This window comes from Suncus etruscus, chromosome 2 (genome assembly GCF_024139225.1).
Source record: "Suncus etruscus isolate mSunEtr1 chromosome 2, mSunEtr1.pri.cur, whole genome shotgun sequence".
Taxonomy (NCBI): domain Eukaryota; kingdom Metazoa; phylum Chordata; class Mammalia; order Eulipotyphla; family Soricidae; genus Suncus; species Suncus etruscus.
In genome coordinates this window covers 28,103,570-28,117,431 of record NC_064849.1, presented here as the reverse complement: position 1 = coordinate 28,117,431, position 13,862 = coordinate 28,103,570, and the positions used below count along the sequence as shown (strand labels likewise).

The window sequence follows — 13,862 nt, the reverse complement described above, 5'->3', positions numbered from 1 at the left end:
CCATATTGGCCCCCCAAGCCAGGGGCGATTTCTGAGCGCTTAGCAAGGAGTAACCCCTGAGCATCAAACGGGTGTGGCCTAAAAAAAAAAAAAAAAAAAAGAATATTGCTGTTGAACTTCCAGTAGAGCTCAATTTTAGACACAAAATATATGATCAGTTTATTTCTCTTACAAGTGGTTTATAGCAGCAATACTTTAATGAACAACTGACCTCAGAGTCAATTAACATATGCAAATTTCCACTTAATAGATATCTTTATCCTTTTCCATTTATACAGACATCAGTTTATAGTTTATGCTGTATATATCTTCATCCTTTTCCATTTATATAGGCATCAGTTTCTATTTTATGCTGCATTTATATGTATTCTTAGGATGATTTTACTTAAAAATAAAGTTGCATTTTGGGGGATTTAAGGGGAAAAGGGTGACAAATGATTAACAACGTAATATTAACAGGACCAAGGAGAAAAATAATTATCACCTCAGGTTGAAAGAGTTGAGACAAGTGTTAGTAGCATCGTTAACTAAAAGTTTATTGCATTTGAAACTGGAAATAGTATTCTCACCATTGATTGTCTATATGGTGAGATTCAAAACATTTTTAGCTTTTCATCAGAATACATTACTGCCATCAGTTGCAAGCTTTACACATTTTAGACAGTGACATGGCATAGTTGTTAAATATTGTATGTGGGTCTGGAGAAATAGTACAATGTTTGTACATTCATCCCTGGCATGAGGTTAGCTGAGTTTATTCTCTGGCACAATCTGTGATCCCTTGAGCTCCACCAGGAGTGATTGACCCCTGAACAAAGAGCCAGAAGTAAGTCTTAAGCACAGCTAGATGTGGCCCAAAAATGAAAAGAGAAAAAAAAATCTGTATGTAACTCAAATAGGATACTATCGGGCTGTGGATTAGTTTAAATGCTGAGACAAGTTTTCAGTTACAGTTTATTGTTGGTATTTTGAAAAATGTGAGGAAAATTAGAGATTAAATTTAGAGACCAAAAGTTCAATTAACTGTAAAACCTGTGCACACATAAATTAAGTAGTCAATGTTTATTTACAGTTATCATGGTTGGATTAAACGTCTTTCAATAAAGTGGTTTGTTACATAATACATCTGGTTACACCTCAACAGAGAGATGTCATTAAGGGTCAGATAGAAAGAACCCAATTTAATTTTTTTTAAGGGCTAGAAAACAACAAACTGGTTTCCAGGTATGCTTCTCCAATGAGACAACAATCTTGGGGCTGGCAAGGTGGCTTAATACTGAAATACAAGGAGCTAAGTCACTATGGTCATTTCTGTTTTAAATCCACATATTTCAGACCTGAGTTCCCAGAAGTCCCCTGCAGGTGGCAGGCTGCATCCCAGTTTTTGGTTTTATTCCATTTTTGTTGTTAGTTTGTTGTTGTTGTTGTTGTTTTGGTTTTTGGGTCACACGTGGCAGTGCTCTAGGCACAGGGGACCATATGAGATGCCGGGATTCGAACCACCAACCTTCTGCATGAAAGGCAAACGCCTTACCTCCATGCTATCTCTCCAGCCCCTTTTGTTGTTAGTTTTGCCTCTCTTTCCAGAGTTAGACGAGACTATGGCGCTGGGCTAAGAGGCAGACAAGACAGTCGACTGTGGATCAGGTTGTGGTTGCCAGGGCTTTTGGAAGTACTGAAGCACATGCATCCCAGTTTTGAACAGTGCAGCCACACTTCTGATACCCCTTCATCATAACAGTCTGTTGACTTAAAACTTTCTTGCATCTTAAGAACTCAAGAAATATGAGTGGATTTCCACTTAAATTGTCACTTTATCTATAATCCTCTTACAGGTATGTCCCTAGAGTTGCTGATTTTTCTATTCCCTGAATAATCTCCTGCAAAACATAAGTTACTTCTTTGTTCCTTTTTGGTTTGTTTGTTTTTGTTTTGGGATCACATCTGACGGCGCTTACGGGTTGCTCCTGGCTCTGCACTCAGAAGTCACTCCTGGCAGATTCAGGGGTCTAATTTGGGCCAGAGAGATAGCACAGTGGCAGAGCATTTGCCTTGCACATGTCTGACCTGGAACTGGATTTGATTCCCAGCATCCTGTATGGTCCCCCGAGCCTGCCAGGAGCGATTTCTGAGTGCAGAACTGGGAGTAATCCTTGAGTGCCACTGGGTATGACCCAAAAACAAACAAACAAAAAAGGTTCTCTCAGTGTAGCATTTCTTCTGGGAGGAGGCATTTTCCACCTAAGAAATCATAGATTGCATTTCAGTTTCCCATTTTATTAGCTCATTGACACTACAGTAGTTCTTCAGCTTCCCTTTATCTTGTTGGTATGAGGAATGTTTGAAAAGCATGGGTCAATTCTTACAGAATGGTCCCCATTCTTTGATGGAATGTTTCACTGGATTCATACTCCAGTTATGTTTATTTGGTCAGAATTGCCAGAAATGGTATTGTATCCTCCTTGGGAAGTTATTGTATGGTGTCGCTCATGGTGCTGTGTCCATTTTATGAGGAAGCTTTGATGTCACTCCTTTGGGATGTCTACTTTATTCCCACAGGTAAGGGGTTTTGCCAGGTTTTTCTTCTTTAAAGATGACAGATTTTGCTCTTCATTAATAATAAGTAACCGGGCCCGGAGAGATAGCACAGCGGCGTTTGCCTTGCAAGCAGCCGATCCAGGACCTAAGATGGTTGGTTCGAATCCCGGTGTCCCATATGGTCCCCCGAGCCTGCCAGGAGTTATTTCTGAGCAGACAGCCAGGAGTAACCCCTGAGCATCGCTGGGTGTGACCCAAAAACCAAAAAAAAAAAAAAAAAAAGTAACCAGGGATCGGAGAGATAGCACAGTGGTAGGGTGTTTGCCTTGCACGCAGCTGACCAAGGATGGACAATGGTTTGAATCCCGGCATCCCATACGGTCCCCCATGCCTGCCAGGTGCGATTTCTGAGTGCAGAACCAGGAGTAATCCCTGAGCGCTGCCGGGTGTGACCCAAATACCAAAATAATAATAATAATAATAATAATAATAATAATAATATAACAACAACAACAGCCAGGATCAAATGTAACTTGGAAACGATCTAGTTATCCTGTTCTTACAACTTTCCTTGAGAGCTTTAATATCCTTAGGTAATCCTTGTCTGAATTATTCTTTTTTATATATAATATATATTTATATATATAATATATATGCCTAAAACTTAACTATCAATAATATATATATATATATAATCACCAATCCCACTAACTGTCAATTCCCATCACTAATGTTCCCATCCTTCTTGCCTAACATCTTCACAGGCACATTAAGAAGTTCTGTAGTTGCAGCTTAGATTTCATGTTTTCAGTGTTTTAGAACCTGTCTTTGAGTGTATAAATATACAGCTCTCCTTCTTCACCAATATAACAGAAGCTCTGATTCCTGTCTTTATTACTTCCCTTTCTCAACTTCTTCTTTCCCGCCTTGATTTTTTCCCTCTCCTTTCTGCTCCCTAAATTCTGGGGTTAAAAGTGCTCTAGGCATTCCCCCTTTACTACATTACATTTACTCATTAGTTATTCTATATCTCACACAAAAGTTCTTACAGTCATAGCTGTAGACTGGCATTTGCTTGCTAACTTCAGCATTTCTGTTCTCTGCATCAGTTTTCCATAAAGCAATGCTTTTTTCTTTTTCATTTTTCCTTTTTTCCTTTCTTCTTTCTTTTTCTTTCTTTCTTTCTTTTTTTCTTTCTTTCTTTCTTTCTTTCTTTCTTTCTTTCTTTCTTTCTTTCTTTCTTTCTTTCTCTCTCTTTCTCTCTCTCTTTCTTCCTTTCTTCCTTCCTTCCTTTCTTCCTTCCTTTCTTCCTTCCTTCCTTCCTTCCTTCCTTCCTTCCTTCCTTCCTTCCTTCCTTCCTTCCTTCCTTCCTTCCTTCCTTCCTTCCTTCCTTCCTTCCTTCCTTCCTTCCTTTTCTTTCTTTCTTTCTTCACCTCCAGCTAATTATTTGGTTAGCTATGTGACAAAGGGCCATGAAGGGGCCACAGCCACTGCCTTTCTGGGAACTCCCAAGTTTGCCTTGGGAGGACTGAGACGCCTGACCTATTTCATTCTTAGAGTGACGTTGGAAAAATACACAGTGTGGTGAAGAATGGTTTCTTTCCAGCATGACTGTAGGCTTATGACACAGAAACCAGATATCAATATTGACATTACAAAGGCCTGGATTAGGTGTCCACAAAACTGAAGAGAAGGAAGTGCAGCAGGTTTGAGCTTGTTCTCTAACTTGAACTTAGAATAGTTATTTTATCTTCTCTGAGCCTTTGATTTTAACAACTCTAGGAGACTGATAGCTGAGCCATCTTCCTTCGGGGGTTATTTCTAGATGGGATGGCATGTAGAGAATGTCTGGTGAGCCGTAGGAGTGTAGGGCATGCAGGCTTTGAAGAGCAGATTCCCTGGCCCTTTCTAGACAGCTGCTGTAGGGGGTTTCCATTCCCATGGACAACTGTTCATCTCAACCACCCCTGGAGGAAACCATTGGACCAGTCCAAATCATGGGACAACATACAAAACAACTGACTGGGGTTTTAGAAAATACCCTTGTTGTAGAAGGCCTGAGGAAGGAAAAACTCATACACCAAACAGCTGGTGTGGTTGGGGGCAGTAGAGGATGGCATAGGGGTGTGGGGGGTGGAAGATAAGTGATAATGTTTGAAGGCAAATTCAGTGCACAAGAACTCTGCTGGGTGGTGCTGCATTCCTAGTGTAACAAGGGTATAATTCAACAACACATGTTGAAATATCGAGGGAGAGGTCAGTGAGATAATACAGGTGTTAGGTTACTTGTCTTGAGATATTTAAGAATAACCATCATGATTGAATCATTGGTTCTACAGCTCTCAGGTGGTTCAAGAAAATGAAAAATAACGATATAAAGAGAGTCATGTTGTATGTATGGAAAAAATATATGAAATTTATTTGGTCTGTGTGAAGAAGGAGAGCACAAGTGCTGAAGTGCTGATTGGCTCATTCTTCATAAAAGTTGTCTGTTGGTTTTTGGACCATACTTGGTGATGCTCAGGAGCATCTCCTGGAAGTGCTTGTGAGACCATTTTATACCAGAGATAGAACTTCTATATGGTCCCAAACTTGATTTTATTTTTAAGTATGAAGAAAAATCATGGAATGAAAATGAATATTATGTGCTTTGAAACCTTTTGTGAACAAAGGCAATATATTATATTAAAATCATTAAGTATCCTGGAACCAGAGACACAGTTCAATATGCTGTAATGCATGCTTGGCATGCAAGAAGCCTGAACTCTATCCCAGGTCCTCATGTCTCCCTTCCAACTCCAGCACAGCTGGATAAAGCACCCCCTTGTGAAAACAAAAGAAATTTTGACAAAGAAAGAGAGAGACAGAGATCAGTGGGCTACATACATAGTTTTCATGTAGGAGGCTTCTGTTTGATCCCTAAGCTCCACCAGGAGTAACTCCTGAACACAAAGCCAGGAATATTCCCCGAGTACCTTCAGGAGTGACTTTTACCCCCAAGCAGAGAGCCAGAATCAGAGTCCTGAGTATTTCCAGGTGTGGTCCAAAGAACTAAATTGAGTAAATAAATTGATTAGTTATATAAAGTTATATATATATATATATATATATATATATAAAGTCATTACATATCCTGATGAGAATAGAACAGGTTAAGGGACTCTAAAACAGTAAGAAAAGAAGGGTTTGTAATTGATGTTTTCATTGGAAAACACCATGAGAGATCATAAAGTATGGAGTGCAATGTCATTAACTTAGAATGAGTTCGGTCGGTGTGGGTGTTTTTGCACACATAACAGCCGCTATTTAGCATGACCATGCATGCCAGTGCATTCTTATTTTGGCATCATTTGAGCTAAATACAACTTTTCCCCCACCAACACCATGTTTGGGATCCTCTTACCCCAATCCTGGCACATGGTCCCTGCCTGCTCTTTCCCTAGATTTTAGCTACAGTACAGCTGGAGGAAAAGCAGTTTTTTATGAGACCATAAAAAAGAAACACTGGGATTTTCCCAGTGACAGAAGATAGAGCAGAGCTATACCCTTGGGAAAAAAATACACTGTCTCAGTGAGAAGATTTTGCCCCTTTCCAAACTAACCTCCAGTGTGTAGATGTTTTAGGGCAACATGACACACCACCCTGGAATTCATATTAATTGTGAACACTGGTGCTATGTGAGGAACTACCAGAATCAATGATATTTTTTTTTGTTTCTTGGGAGTTTTGTTGTTTTTGTTTGTTTGTTTTCCATACTCAGGACTAACTCTTGGCTCTGTGCTCAGGGATCTTTCCTGATAGAACTTGGCTGATTTTTTTATTTTTTTCCAGGGCAAGGAATTCTGCTTCTGAAATCAGTCTGATGTGGTTGTTTCTCTCTCTCTCTATCTCTCTTTCTTTTTCTCTGTGTGTGTGTGAGAAAGTTGTGTGTATGTGTAAGAGAGAGAGAGAGAAAGTTGTGTGTGTATATGTGTGTGTGTTTAAGAGAAGTGGAAGAGAGAGAGAGTTTTCTAGGCTCTGGAGACTCTTCTCAGATTTGCCAGCTTTTGTTTCATCACTTCTGTCTTTATGCCTAAGAAGCATTTGAGAAATCTCTGTTCTAATTCATTTTTTAATGAATGAATGCAGAACTGGCTTAAATCTTTATTTCCTGGGGCTAAAGGATAGTTCAGTTGTACCCAGACTGCCTTGCAGGCTAAGCATGAGGCCAAGAGTTTGATTTCTTTCTTTTTTTTTTTTTTTTTTGGTGTTTGGTTTTTGGTTTTGGGGTCACATCCGGCAATGCTCAGGGGTTATTCCTGACTCTATGCTCAGAAATTGCCCCTGGCAGGCTCGGAGGACCATATGGGATGCCGGGATTTGAACTGATGACCTTCTGCATGAAAGGCAAATGCCTTACCTCCATGCTATCTCTCCGGCCCCAAGAGTTTGATTTCTGCCACCATCCCACATGCCAACTGCAATTAGCTGAACTGCCCTTTGAGACACCACATCACAATAGATGTTGTGTCTGGTGCACTGCAGCTAAGTCTGTGTGAACAGCAGGACTGAAAGTTCTGATAAGCATATGTGTAAGCAGTGCCACCAAGTATCTGCCTCTGTGGGCACTACAAGTGTGTGTGGCTTCCCCCCACCCCAGTTGTTGCAACAAATAAAAAAAAAAAAGTAAGAGGAATTACTTTATTTCCTATTTTCCTGGATAGGAACTTTCTGCATTTGGTTTCTTTACACACCATTAAGGAAAAATGACTATTTGTAAAGGGTAAAGGGTAGGGACCGGAGTGATAGCTCAGTGGTAGGGTGTTTGCACATGGCCAACCCAGAGTCGTGATTTGATTCCCGGAATCCAATATGGTCCCCCAAGCCAGCCAGAAGCAATTTCTGAGTGCCACCAGGTGTGGCCCAAATATCTAAAAAAAATAAATGTTTAAAAAAAGAATGTAAGTGCCAGAGAGGTGGCGCTAGAGGTGGCGTCTGCCTTGCAAGTGCTAGCCTTGGATGGACCTTGGTTTAATCCCGCAGCATCCAATATGGTCCCCCCAAGCCAGGGGCGATTTCTGAGCGCATAGCCAGGAGTAATTCCTGAGCGTCAAACGGTTGTAGCCCCCAAAACAAAAATAAAGACAAACAAAAAAAAATAAAAGAATATAAAGGGTAGAAGATTTACAATATATTTAATATATATATTATCAGCATGTTTGAGTCTCAGGAGGAACTATCTGAACTATAATAAAACCATTAACAACACGATTATGGGCCCGGAGAGATAGCACAGCGGCGTTTGCCTTGCAAGCAGCCGATCCAGAACCAAAGGTGGTTGGTTCAAATCCCGGTGTCCCATTTGGTTCCCCGTGCCTGCTAGGAGCTATTTCTGAGCAGACAGCCAGGAGTAACCCCTGAGCAACGCCGGGTGTGGCCCAAAAACCAAAAAAAAAAAACCAAGATGACAGAATTGAAGTGAGTTATAGGAAAGCTCATAGAAAATAAGACTCAGTGACTGATATAGAATTCATGTACCCTAACTAAAGAAAGTTGCAAACGACCCTCTTTTCATAAATTTCCCACTTTCATCCTCTCTTTGAAATAATTTCACTAGGAAAGCAGAAGCTTTCCCTATTAGAACTATGTACTTGCTAGTGGGTTGACATGTAGATGCATGTGAACTGTTCATTTTTCCCCATCTAGCCTTTCTTACTGCCCAGAGATGGTTGATTATATCAACATCCTCTGGTTTTGTGCTCATCCTCTGCCAATAACAATCAGCACCAAGAAGACAGTCCCTGACCAGCTCATTGTAGTTGCTGCTGAGCTCATCTGGTCTGGCTTGGTGCTGTTTGTGCCATAACAGCTCCCAGTACCACACCACTACATTGTCTCTCCTGCAGTTAGTCAAAAGAGACAGTAAGTTCATCACCTAATATTGAATTATTTTTTTTATTACTTTTATTTTTTGTTTCTTTTTGTTTTGTTTTTCAGCCACATCTAGTGGTGCTCAGGGGTTACTTCTGGCAGGCTCAGGGAACCATATGGGATGCTGGGGATTGAACCTCATGCAAAGCAAACACCCTACTCATTGTGTTTACATTCTAGCCCCTATTTTTTTTAATTTTTTTTTAATTTTTAAATTTTGGGGCCACACCAAGAGTCTAGAATTGGCTCTGCATTTAGGAATCACTCATGGTGGTGCTCTGTGGACCTTATAGCGTGTCAGGAATCAAACTCGGTTGGTCAGCTCCATGCAAGGCAAGCACCCTATCCACTGTATTATCATCCAGCACTGTCGAATTACTAAACACTGATGTCTGTTCTATATGATGGTCATAGTTCAGCTCTGAAAAAATAAGCAAATATGCATCAAGTTCTTGGGTAAAAGGTTAGCAGTTTGAGAATAATAATGAGATATATCTATGCATATGCCTGTATAAATGTATTAGCTTAGTACATGTATACACTAGTTCAATATATTTACTATGGAGCATATTGTATATATGATGTGTGTATGTGTGTGTGTGTGTAGCTCCCTTCTCTGTGCCCCACTCTACTCTGCTGTGATTTGTCACTACTTTCTCTTCAATTTAACGATTTGCTTTTTTCTTTCTTAATCACGTTCTGTAACTGACATAAATGGGAAATTTAGATGTTGCACAGGGGAATTCATAATAATCCAGAGGGTTTCTCCACGCCAATCTTGATCTCAAATCCTAAGTTATTAGAGGTAATAACCAACTTGCCCATACAAGGGGACTATTGAAAAATCCCCTTTCAGCTTTTGCTGTCAGTATCAGTTTTATGCCAGCAGAGGGTGCAATTGGTAACAGAAAGAACCCAGGAGAGCTCGTGCCTAGACTTTTGTATTTTCTTCTGAGTTTCTGTATTTTCACCTGGGACAAGTAAAAGTTGTGTAGCAGGACAGCCCCTGAAGAGGTTGACTGATGGAGGGATGGAGAATGAGGCCCTTTTCTTCCAGCTCGTAGCACGTGTCTGCCACCCTGTCTAGCCCACGGTTCTGAGGTGAAACGGCGGGTAAACAGCTCGCAGACAATCAGGCTCGTGGAAATATTTGCTTTATTCGGATGGACAAAACTGAAGTCCAAAGACTCCGATTCAGTTCCAGCCAGCAAAAGCCTCTCGCCTTCCACAGACCCTTGCTCTTATAGTCCAGAGTCAGGTCCCACCCAATGGTGGGATCAGATACCAACCAATGGTGGAAGCAGAATCAGGTCCTACCCTAGGGTGGGGGCAGAATGCCAGGTCACACCCTAGGGTAGGGCACAATCACCTAATCAGATTAGGGTGAGCAACATAGTAATCCCCCAAAATATTTACATACACAACAATTCCCCCTTTTGTTTTTAGTAAACAAACAATATTGTCTACAATTATTAAAAGAAAAATTAGTCAATAATAAAAGAGCGGCTGTTTGCATAAGCGCATCACAGGAAAATGTAAAGAAAAACTTCTAACCTAAGCACAGGGTGTCTAAAACCAGAAACATGTATCAAGGAATCAACTACAAGCTCCTGAGAAGATAAATCTAAGACGTGCATAGATCTTTCGAAGAGACACCAGAAAGGTTGTGTAGCAGGCAAGAAGAAGCACCTTTTCTTTATTTGTTGTTGTTGTAGGTGGTGGTGGTGGTCGTTTTTGGGTCACACCTGGCAGTGCTCAGGAGTTACTCCTGACTCCACGTTCAGAAATCGCTCCTGGCAGATACCGGCATTTGAACCAATGACCTTCTGCATGAAAGGCCAACGCCTCGCCTCCATGCTATCTCTCAGCTCCATTTTCATTCAAGTTCAGGTAGAGAAAAGCCCATCTTTGAGGGCATTGAACTAGGCCTTTATTTCGGAAGAAGTGGCACATACACCCTCTGCACAGTGGGAGCCACTGCAATGATGATCAATAGGTATCTGAACTTAGTCCAAGTTCTTAATCCGGTCTGAAGTCCATAAGATGTCTGAAATTGATGTCGACTATTTATAGATGGGAGCTTAAGTCACAAACCAAAACAAAATGTTTAAGGCAGAGACCCTCCCTGTGTAAATAAACAACTTGAGGGCCCATCCAAAATGGATGGAACCTTCTATAAACCTAGTATTTTGCCTATGATGCGCCCACGCAAAAAACCCTGAGAACAGACAAAAATATCATTTGGGAAATTATAGACAATAATATATAACTCACAAACCTAAAGTCAAGAAAGCAAAACCTTAATGTAATACTACATCGATTCCTAATATTAAAAACTAAAATAGAAAACATTAATTACGATAGTCAAAAGAAGCGTAGTACCAAACATAACTTCAAAGGATTACAGTTATAGGAAAAACAACAGATGTAATTTCTACAGAGTTCAATACCAATCTGTAAATATGAGGGGTCTGGAACTCCAAAAAGACCGGCAGAAGACACTTGATGGGTCTGGAAAAAGCCGGTTGAAGCCTTGTACAGGAGATAACATCAAGCTGAATGAAGAAGGAAGGCCAGTACAGTCATCCATGTGTTGGGGCATCCCCAAGCGTTACATCATTACATCATAAGTTGGTTGGGCTTCTGTATTTCCTTTGGGATCGGTGCAATCTTGGGGTAGCCATTGGTAGAACGGTCAACAATAGCATTTTGTATGTGGATGGAAAACAAGAAATTCAGATAGCACAGTTTAACTGGGATCCAGAGACTGTGGGTCTTGTCCATGGATCTTTTTCTCTGGTGTTACATTGTGACACAAATCCCAGGTGGCTTCATTTCCAACAAGTTTGCAGCATATATGGTGTAAAACTCCAACAGTCATGGATTTCTTCTTCCCGCCGAGATCAGGAAGCTTGTAGTTGTGGGTGAAGGAGATGGGTTGCACATGTGAAATCCTGAAAATTAAAATGTTAAGGACTAGGAAGAGAGAAGGAAGGATAAGGAAGACTAATTTGGGGAAGATAAAGTTAGGAAAAAGGAAACTATATACACAATATGCAGAACAAACAGACACTAAACAAGACATACATACACAGACTTCACAAAAAATATGGCCATAACACTCACTCATACTAAAAAATATTTGTTGGAAAGGATCCAAAATAGAGCAAAAGAAAAGAGAATTCAGCTGAATCAATTAAAAGCTCCTTAAAATGTAATAGCCGGCAATTGTTTAGATAAATCATTTCAAATTCACAAAAAAAAATTTTTTTTTTTTATGGTTTTGCCTAGCAGATCTGAAAGAGAATTTCATGCATAATACAAACATGGACAACTCTACTATACGTGTATATCAGTATATATACAAAGTTATTGTATAACAGTAACTTTATGATAATCAATCATAGGCAAGAAGCACTGTGAAGAAAGTCCACCTAAAATTATCATTATGTAAGCGTCTTAAAACCTAAATTGAGGGAAATAAAGCAATGATGTTAAAATAAAAAAAGTGAAAGTCGTTAAATGAGTATACCTAGAAAGAAAAACAACATTAATATGATGAGAAATTTCTCTTTCAGGTGAACCTTGACTAAATTAATTTGTAAAATTTCATGATTAACTGAGACCTAGAGCAATAATGAAATTAAGACATAAATCCATCCTACAAGGAAACACATTGGGGATTCATGATTTTCAATCTATATTCATTGATCATGCCTGTGGAAAGAATCCTAGAGCATTAATAGCAACTGATAAGGAAGTAAAATGATTATCTGGTGTTCATTGTAGATCTCTAAGAAGTATAAAACAGGATGTATGCTGCTGTGGATTTCACCAATGTATTAGGGACTTTTTTGATCTTCTTGTCATCAAAATTGATCCAGTGTTGTTTTGCATCAATTTTACAGTATGAAGTACAGTGTCCATAGTGAACTTTACCATAATGGTTTGACACCGATGATAAGTTGTATTTCTTAATCTTGCTTTTATTCTCTGAAGTGAATTCCTCTAAATTGAGGTCTTCTAAAGGAAAATCTACGTAAGTATGCAATTTTTTTATTTGTTTGCCATCAAAAGCAAAACGTTTCAAGTGTATTATAAGTACTGGTGGCAGTTTCCATAAGTACGTTTTCTTTGAAAAATCCCTTCTATTTTTGCACCTGTTGCACAGAACTTTGTTGTCATTTCTTAATTCTTCTTCTTTAAAAAATTCAGAGAGGCATTCCTGTAATGTACATTTATCTGTAGATGTAACAGCCAAAGACAAATGAACAAATGTCTCATAAACCTCAGACTTTTGGTGGCAAGTGAGACACTGGAGTATAGATTTGAATTGTCCTTGAAAGAGATCATAAATAATAGATTTATGAGCCTTTTGGTGTTCTGGACTAAATTGTTCATAATTTTCATTTCCCATGAGATGTGTAGTTTTGTCTGTCATTAGATTTACAGTAAGCAAGTCCTGATGTAATCCCTCTATTAGGAACATCAGTAGTTCGTGAGGATCCTGCTGATTGTGTCCAGCAAACTGGTCATTAAGTAAACCAATTGTTACTTTGAAGCTTTCAGGGTTAATATGTCTATGAAATCCATTTCCCATGGTTTTGATGAGCCGACCAAATTCTTCGGCTAATTTACCTTCATGCCCCATCGGATTTTTCTTGTTAATATCCTTTTTATAATGATCTTTATAAAAATACTGAGTTAAGTCTGAAATATTATACAAGCATTGCAATATTGAGTTCATGTAGCAAGAGTTTCCTATATTTTGGAGCCCAGTTAAGACAGGTTCCTGTCTTTCCTTTTGCATCTCGGAGTGTAAGGGTTTATCACTACCATCAGTCTCACTCATTGTATGGTGTGTGACAGCTAAATCGTTCCCTGCCCCAGAGACCTTAGTAATATTACTGCTGTTAGTGTCTGAAGTATTCTGTTTTTTCTCTGAAGGGGAGTTTGTAGTCTGAACCTGATCATTTGTGCTAGCCCGATTTCTAACAAGACGTAATGGAACCCAAAATTTCTTGGGAGGGTCATCATTTATAGAAACATAGGCATAACCCCTTCCTCTTAGGAGAAGATAGCCAGCTATCCATTTTTCATCCTCCTTGATCCAAATAGGTTTATGGGTTGTTTCTTGTCTCTGAATATCTTCTTTAAAATGTCTTTCCGCTGCAGTGTAGCTTTCCCCTTGGGGTAAGTTAAAGTAATTTAGTGTGATAAGAGTCAAAGACAGCAAATCCGTTGGTGGTAAACCTCTTTTTCTATTTTTTTGTAATTGAGTTTTTAAGGTTCTGTGAGTCCTTTCTACAATGGCCTGTCCCCTACAATTGTAAGGAATTCCTCTGAGATGTCTTATCTGCCATTCCTTACAAAAAAATTCAAAAGTTTTGCTAACATAGGCTGGCCCATTATC

At 39.5% G+C, this 13,862-nt stretch overlaps 1 protein-coding gene across 1 annotated transcript in view; it reads left to right on the top strand.

Annotated features, from left to right (window-relative positions):
* Positions 1 to 13,862, top strand: part of MOGAT1 (monoacylglycerol O-acyltransferase 1) — a 44,600-nt gene that overhangs the window by 19,141 nt on the left and 11,597 nt on the right. The gene's annotated exons all lie outside the window — the stretch shown is intronic.